This window comes from Falco cherrug, chromosome 9 (assembly GCF_023634085.1).
Source record: "Falco cherrug isolate bFalChe1 chromosome 9, bFalChe1.pri, whole genome shotgun sequence".
Lineage (NCBI taxonomy): Eukaryota > Metazoa > Chordata > Aves > Falconiformes > Falconidae > Falco > Falco cherrug.
The window spans coordinates 56,036,549-56,045,439 of record NC_073705.1 but is presented as its reverse complement, the minus strand read 5'-3'; positions in this window follow the sequence as shown (position 1 = coordinate 56,045,439).

The following is an 8,891-nucleotide window of genomic DNA, read 5'->3' as shown; positions in this document are numbered from 1 at the left end:
ACGGGGCTTTTTACTCTAGTAAGCTGTTCAATCGCGGGAGTGCTGTAGAGATAAAAGTGATTTTTAGGTTGTCAGAAAGTTATTTCAGGTTTTTTCAAATAGCCTTTGAAGGAGCAAAAAGGTGTTCACAGCTGAAGAGAGGAGGTAAGAGGGGATTGTCATACACCACACAAAATAATATTGAAATTCACAAAAGTAAGAGGCTGTGTTTTATACCAAGCCTACCACAACACCTGACAACTCTCTAGGATGTTTTTGAAGCTGAGGCTGTTAAAGTTTCCCTTTTAATTTTGACTACAAACAATCCTGGAAGGTCTCTGCTTATATTAATGGCTCTCATCTATCATTTAAACACAGACCCATTTTCTATCATCTCTGTGATCAGGGAGCAAATGATGCTGATGAAACAACTTTATTTTTTATGTCTTTCTAATAATTTTGTTATTACTGAGTTCTGGTTTCAGCAATAACTCTGTGATTTACAAGTTATTGTTCTGGTTAGAGTATATTAAGCAGCAACCAACATAATTTAATATCTATGGTGGCACGTACGTATACGCACGTATAATTTTAGGTAGATGTATGAGTTTTATGAATGAATGCTACCTGCTAAAAATGAACCTGTTCCTTCAGAAATTAATTCCTCTGTGAAAAACAGCTTTCCTTACCCACTGGAGCCGCGGTCCCCCTGGGAGGATGCCTGCAGATCAAGGATGCACACGGCATAAAGAGTGCACGGGATGCTTTACAGACGGACATGCCTCCTGCACATTCCAGGCCCTTAATGCACTAAAAAAGTTATTACTAATAGTGCAAAAGTCTAAAGACCAGAGAAGAAACTTTAATGACTGAGGCAAAATGGTCAGTTGGGTTACAAAGTGCCATAATCACTATTTATTTATACCTGTGCATCCACTCAAGCCATTTGTTGGGGAGGGAGCTTGTGCTCGCTCATATTGCACACGCCATGGGAATTTGGGGTGAAGGTGCTGGTGTGACACCACTCACCCTCTGATGGGCTTAGTTCAGCACAGCAGTGACCACTTTGGAGCACCTCCATAACCCACACAGATACTATGACGCTATGGAAATGCTGCTGGTTTACCAATTCCCTTATTCCTGCCCTCTCTGCATCCCCATCACAGGTTCTTATCAATGCCCTGCAAAGCAATGGAGTCTGGGATGGATGCTGTGCCTCCTCAGGGACTTCTTGCTGAGCCACCCGCAGGTGTGACTCGACCACACCACCAGGGCTTTGCTGTCCCTTCTCCCACCCTCTGCCACCATACTGCAACCTTCACCTGTCAAATTTGGTGCTGAAACCCAGCTGCAGGGTGGGCATTGAGCCTTGCAGTGCTGAAGGAAAGGTTCCGCGCTGCTTGGCTGCAGCACATCACCATGGCCAGGGCACACCAGTCCCAGCAAAGCTGCAGCCGCTCCCGCTCAACAAGGTGGGTTAGGCACCACAGTCGGTCCTTGGCATCATCCAGCCAGCAATGGCTGTGACAGCAGATGGCAAATGTCGTCCTTGTCACTGAAGAGCTTCATACCTCCTTAGAGCACAACCCACACCTGCTTCTCTGCCCTCCTGGAGATGCCCAGCTGAGAAACGTCAGACACTCACTGGGGCATCCTCCAGCAGCTCTCCATGATAACGATCCTCTCTCATTATTTCGTACAGAAAATGGTATTTAGGGGTGCCTAAACTATTTTAACAAAGATACCAAAACACGTGTTGATACTTAGAAACACCTATGAGTTTTTAGCACAAATTAACACATTTTTATTGTAAGATATATACAGACACTCATTTTTCATATATATGTGTGTGCGCCTGTACACGCACATGTTTAAGTACTCACACACCTTTCTTCATCCAGAACATTAATCTAGCCCTGAAAAAAAAATTGTTGCCCTTATAAGCCATCTCATTTTCCATCTCAAATTCCTAACAAAAGTTTTGCTTACTCTCCACCAGCCTTTTATGGAAAGATACCAGCACTTGTTTTTTGGCATGTTGGGAGCTCTTCCACAGTTTCTTTCCCCAGCACCTCCAGTCGTTTTAGCACGGATCCTTTCCAGGACATAGACCCTGCTCGGCAGGTGTAGCCCTTTCTTGCTGCGGCCACGTGCAGTAGTACATCATTACATCGGCCACATGTGTTTTGTTTGCAGGCACCATGGGATTATAACTGCTCCTCCTGACTGCCCTCCCATCATTATTTACTGCTTGCCAGACTCTGTCACCTATTCATTTTATTAATGGTGACTTCAGATTTGGTTAAAATACTATGATTAAATATACATAGTGTGTGTGAGTATATATATATACACACATAGGTAGTGAAGATTTTATCATGAAGAAAGGTTACTTTTTTTTTTTCTTTTTCTCATTCTGAACTTTGCATTTCTGAAGGAGTTTCCAGGGGCAGAGACTGAAACTCTCAGCCCACCAGCAGCCAAGCCCCTGCCGCTGCCCGGGAGCCATGAGCCCAGCCCTTCCCTCCTTCCCTTGCACAAGCCCAGCAAGTCCCTTCAGCCACAGCACAAAGGGACATACGTGGGGCGGATGACTTCTCAGTAAACAGGTTATTGCATGCATAATACTTTCTGAAATGTTAAGTATTAAAACACTATGTTCACTCATCACCAAAATAAACCCTGTACCACCTGTCCCTCAGCCACTGTACAAAAAAAAACACCAAAACAATGAAACTTCTCTATTAGAAAAATAGAAAAATAAAGATAAATTATTTTCATAAAATTATGGAATGGTTTGGACTGGAAGGGACCTTGAAGCCCACCCAGTCCCACCCCGTGCCCCGGGCAGGGCCCCCTCCCCCCAGCCCAGGCTGCTCCCAGCCCCATCCAGCCTGGCCTTGAGCACTGCCAGGGATGGGGCACCCACAGCTGCTCTGGGCAGCCTGGGCCAGCGCCTCGCCGCCCTCACGGGGAACAATTTCTGCCTCACAGCTCATCTGCATCTCCCCTCTCTCAGCTTAAGGCCATTCCCCCTTGGCCTGTCACCACGTGCCCACGTACAAAGCCCCTCTCCAGCTTCTTGCCGGCCCCTGTAGGTGCTGGGAGCTGCTCTAAGGTCTCCCCGGAGCCTTCTCCTCCCCAGGCTGAGCAGCCCCAGCTCTCCCAGCCCAGCTCCATAGCAGAGGGGCTCCAGCCCCCTGACCATCTTTGTGGCCTTCCATTTTTTACCACTGCATCAGCACGATGTGGGTCAGGCAGTCCAGATGCTGCTCACCAGCAATCACCTGCAAATCTGGCCCCACCGCTGCAGCCCACCCCGCAGACCCTCAAGCCCTTCCCCGCAGCTCCCAAGTCCCCTTAATGACATCAGCACAAGGTCCAGCTCAGCCTGGTCAGGCCTGCCTCACCTGAAGCACTGATGTGGAACACAAGTGTGTTTTCTGCCTACTGAATACAGACAGCATCCGAACCTTGGAGCTAACACAAAACATCCCAGGCTGCCCAGCCAGCACCAGCCATGGGCAGGGATCCAGGAGCATCTCCAGCCAACCCTTCCGACCCAACAGGCAAGAGCAAGAACAGCGAAGCCTTTACCCCAGTCTGTGTAGGAGGAAACAACAGCACATGTCAAACAATACTGAAACAAGCATGAAGGGATCATGTGTTTTTTTCCCCTAGATATTATAAGTTTCATGTGCAGAAAGTCAAAAAACAGTCCCCTCTGGCTAAAAAGAGATTTTGAGGGCCCCTCTACAACCCAGGCCACAGCACTGAATGGTACAACTGGGGAGAGCTCTCTTCTCTGTAACTCCCTCTTCTTTCTGTTTGCTCATGTGTCTTAAACTCACAAGAAAATCTCTGAATAGGGAATTTCATCACTACACAATTTGCTCGCTACTGTCACTACAGTCACAGAAATCAAAAACTGTTGTGGAGTGTGGAAGGATGGACCAGATGGTTCTTGCACCTAGATCACTCCTAAAAGATACTCATCCAAATTGTGCTGGAAATCTCTTACAGAAGGAAACAAACAGGCAAGAAAAGACTCCCTTGTTCAGCTAGTTTCCTTCTTCAGCTAGTTTTCTTATAAATACACAAAAATAGATAATTTTGCTTGCTACTAAAGAAGCCCTGCATTTCTCAACGGCTCCAGACAACATGTGCAGACCTTGAATTACAGTTGATATATTTTTTCACCTTGCTTTATAGATGGGTCATCTTTGCTGCTGCCTTTCCACTGCTCGTGCGCTGAGGAACCTGCTGAATCTCTCCCACCGAGCCCAAGATGTGCTGCAGGTGGGCATCCATGGGCAAATCTATTTTTGAAGATGTAAAGGTGGCAGGAGAGTTGAACACGTGCCCAGCCCACCTCAGATCAGATGGTTCTGTATCATACAAGGCACTAGTAGTAGCTATATTATCTATGACAGCTTTGAGTGTTACGAAGACAAATAATCTCATCAAAAGATGATTTACTTCAAGAGAAAGATATTCCATAGAAGGAGAAAATGTATTTTGGTTTGTGGCAGAACTATTTTGGAGGTCACTGATATGATTTCGTAGCACTGAAAACTAAGCAGTTTTCAATAAATAAATAATTCTTCCCTTTCCCAAACCCATCAAACTCTACACCCTTGAAAATACCTTTATTAAATACTGTTTGTTTTCCTGCATTTTATTAATTATACATACACTGTAAGCAATGTCGAGCCTTTTTTTTTTTCACCTTTTTTAATGGCAGTAAAGCTTTTACGACTACCACTAAACCTGGCACCTGGGAAATGCTGGCTGTCCAGCACAGAGGGATCCACTGCTCTCACGTACCTTTCCCCCGTAAGGGATCCTCTTCTTACTGGTGCCAATGCAAACAGAAATAACCAGCATCTCCAGCATCCCTTTGTGGCTTCACCAGTTCTCAGCCTCTGCTAGAAAGAAGATGATGTATTTGCTGTGAGTGTGTCACGATACGCTCTGATATGCCCAGACGTAGCAGATTACTTGGCATCCAAGAGATTTTGAGCCATGAGACAGCTCTGGAACACAAGAGCTGCAGAAACAGGCTCTTCTCTAATTTAAACCTTGGGTTAAAGTGAGATCTCCGCCTCTCCACTCTTCTCCAAACTGACTTCCAAGCATCTTTCTTTGCTTTTATATGCCAGTTCCTGCCCCAAAAAAAAACTTAACCTGACCCAGGAAATCTTTTCCCTAAGCTCATACACTTTCTTTTCCAGAGATCACTTTTATTTTCACTGGCATCTCCTGATTTACTCTGTATGCCCTTTAAGTCCAGTTGTGCTTCATGCAATGATCTCTGAATTTAAATGATCACTTACCCCACCTAACACAATCTATAGAGAGAACACCTTTTAAAAGCCTGCTACTTTCCTAGCACTCTCCAAAGCAGAGCGGATTAAGACAGAAAGAAAACCATCGCCCTAACTTTTTTAGTGTCACTACTGAAGTTTCTAGAACTTCTTTTTATTTTTCAGTTCCAAAAAAAGAAAAATGCTGTGGTGATGCTAATGCAGATTTCTTATGTGATGCTTTTACTAGGGAGAATAACGTAGGTGCTCATACAGTTTTGCTGCTTGTCTGAAAGTCAAGATTAATTACTCCTCGAAAGAAACCACATGCAAGAAGTCCAGCAGCATTGATGCTCCAACGGCTGCAACACTTCAGTGGGAAGACATTGATAGATTTTTCTGGATAGTCTCTGTTTAATAGCTTAAGTAGCAGCAAATGCTAAGGATTACGTAGATTTATGATGTATTTTGCTACAGAGCACACCAGGCTGGGCAAGTCAGCCCTGAGAAACCAGTAGCCGTCTCATGCTGTCTGCACAGCAGGAAGAGCCACTGCTGTGAACGTGCTGTGCGACAGTTTATTAAAAATAAATCTCACACCTGGAGGATGAATACAAATGCTATTATCTCATCACACAAACAATTTTCAACATTTTCTGTCAACAGTGTCAGTTCTAATGACATCTTAGAAGCTGAGGGATAGCAAAGAGTAAAATGTTGGGCTTGTTTTCATTTAAAAAACAAAGGAAAAAAAATGCAGCTCTCTGTGGAGCAATGGAAGAACCCAATCCCATGCCACACCTGCAGATCTATGGCTGGTCTTTATCAGTAGCAACGACACACAGCCATGGACAACCTTCCTCTATGGGAAGCAGAGCGGGTGTCCTGGCTGCACCGGCACAGGCAGAGGGTCTGAGCCAGGGTCTGCTGCTCTGCTGCCCCAGCACCCTGCTGGGAGCCCAGCATCACTGATGTCAGCCTGGGGATACAGTTGTCAGCCTGGCCCAAGGAAGCAGCCAAGGTGCACCAAGAGTGTACGTACACCCTTTGTAACCTACCCTGCTCTGGTTGTACAGCTGCCCTTCAGAGGACACTCAGTGTGAGCAGAAGGTACAACCAGGAAAATTAATTAGCACACTGGGTTAAAAAACATTCATGAGTAGTTACAGGAGGGGGATAAGAAGATAAGAATAAAAGAAAAGAACAAGCAACCCCTTATGTTTTTCATGAAATTTGAACACTCACAGTCCACGCTGTCACCAAACTGCCTTTCAACACATCCAAGGGCAAGGTTCATCCAGTGAGATGGCAATTCGCTGCTGGGCACCCTTCAGCTCCCTTGGACCTTCCAGCTACCCATGAGCTTCAAGACAGAGACCCTGCGTAAGGGGATGGCCCCCTACCAAAATGCCCTGACACTCACCAAGCAGGGCCACCCCAGCACGTCCCAGGGGTGGGTGCCACAGGGGGACATCAGCACAGGCTGCCTGGCAGGGGCTGCCTGAGATGGTGTAGAAAAATGGGCTTGACCTGGACTTCTTGGACTTGACTTGTTGGAAAGATAACAACTTTTTCCACACATCTTGTGAAATTAGGACCACTCTTCCCTAGTAAACGGACCCCTTTGTAGAAAAAGTAAGCAAAAATATAAGAACTTTCTCTTTTCACGGGTAGGGAAGCAATCTTATTATTGCAGGCTATTATAACTTTGAGGTTTCTATCAGAAACTTTTCTAAGGTTGCAGGCTATTATAACTTTGAGGTTTCTATCAAAAACTTTTCTAAGGGAGATAAATATCACATTAAACTAGCCATAGAGTCCCAGGACTCCTGCATTTTAATATTATCCTGGAGTTCAGAAACTTACACAATTATCTCTACATCTTACACTCTCTTATGAATGTCTATATCAAAAAGGAATAGTCATTCTATTCAGGGTTGGTATGGCTTCAAGATAGATGCAAAATTTTAGCAGAAAAGGTCTTGCAATAGAAATTTTGAGAGATGGAGGTAGGGTAGCAGTATCAGGGTTACATTTGATTTTTTAATGTGAATCCTGCTATAGTTTCATATTCATCATTAAATGCATGTATTAGAAATACTATTTCTATTTGTGCTAGTTGGATAGGTTTAAATATGCCTTGGTTTCAATCCCATTTGTAATAAGCCACGTTAGACTGAATCCATCCATCTTTGCATATACAATAAACCTTTAGAGACAAGAGAGGATGCTGAAGACTGAAGCATAGTGGGGTGTCCGAGTTTCTTCTCCAAGAAGGACTTTATTACCGTAGATTGTTGATTTACCTTTTCAAAGATCATCCAAAATAACCAGTATTTAAAAGATTCAGGAGTTACTATCTTTCATTATATATTATTTTAAGCAACGTAAAAATTAACATTTGGGGTTTTTTTTTAAAAAAGACAGGAAAACATCTTTCCAGTTGGCTTATTCTTAACCCAAAAGTAATTTTTCCAGTTACAACGTGAAGTTCCTTTTTGCTGATTTCACTTCCCTGAAACAGCTAGAGTAAGAACATTTCTGCTAGAAGTTCTGTTTCTTTCAGATTCAACTTACATTGGCTCACAGAACTGTTTGCATTGATGTAACATGAATATACAACAATCCTCTTATTTTCTGCTGTAATAGCAGCAAACAAATTCCACTTCTGATTGTGTAGTCTGCCATGCAAGTGTGTATAACTTGCATCTTCCTTTCATGCATATAAACAGCTTTGTGATTTGTAAGGAGTAATTGGAAAGATGATCATTCCTGTTCTTATCTCATAATTATTACACGCGCCTTGTTGTAAAAGTTCCTGGTGAAATACCAGGGCACCACCTTCTGCGAAAGCATTACATTTAGATCACCTTGAAGAATGAAAGAGCAACAAGGTTTTTTTAGAAGTACAGAAGCATCCTTTTGTAACCAAAGATGTGCAGTTTCCTCATTTATTTCTCCAGTATCTAATTTTTCAATGTAGTAAGAGTATCTGCACGGATCCTATCAGAGCGGCCTGAATTCTAGCCTGCATCATCACAATAAAGAGAAAAAAAGTACCATTAGAAATGTACTGACTAGCCGGGTATGAGCAGCGGTCCAGGCATGAAAACAGCAAGCCAGACACAAATTAACTTATGCTTTCAGAAAAAGGAAAAAATCACCCTGCGCAGATGTGCTGCACTTAGACTGCCTCTAATATCCAATTATTTCTGTCTTTTGCTGAAGATTACAGGACTGAGTCTGGAGCTCTGATTTCTAATTTCAGATGGACTCTTCACTGAAAACATGTTCCATCTTTGAAGCCTGACATTAGCAAGTTCAGAGTGTCCCCAAGTGTCACAGTGGCCAGAGGGAGTGAGCAAGTGGTCCCTCTGACACGGGGCCCTTATTTTTTGACCTATAACTCAGATTTTGATATAAAAGACAGTACGCAAATAACAAAAGAATTATTCATTTAGCCACTGTTTAGCCACATTCACTCAACTGACTTTCTTCGAAAAAATATTCCCTGATTTTTCTCATTTTGCAGCTGACAATAATTAGGAATACATAGCTAAGAACTTGCATTTGTACAAGGAGCACTTTTCCAAGACTCTGCTCTAC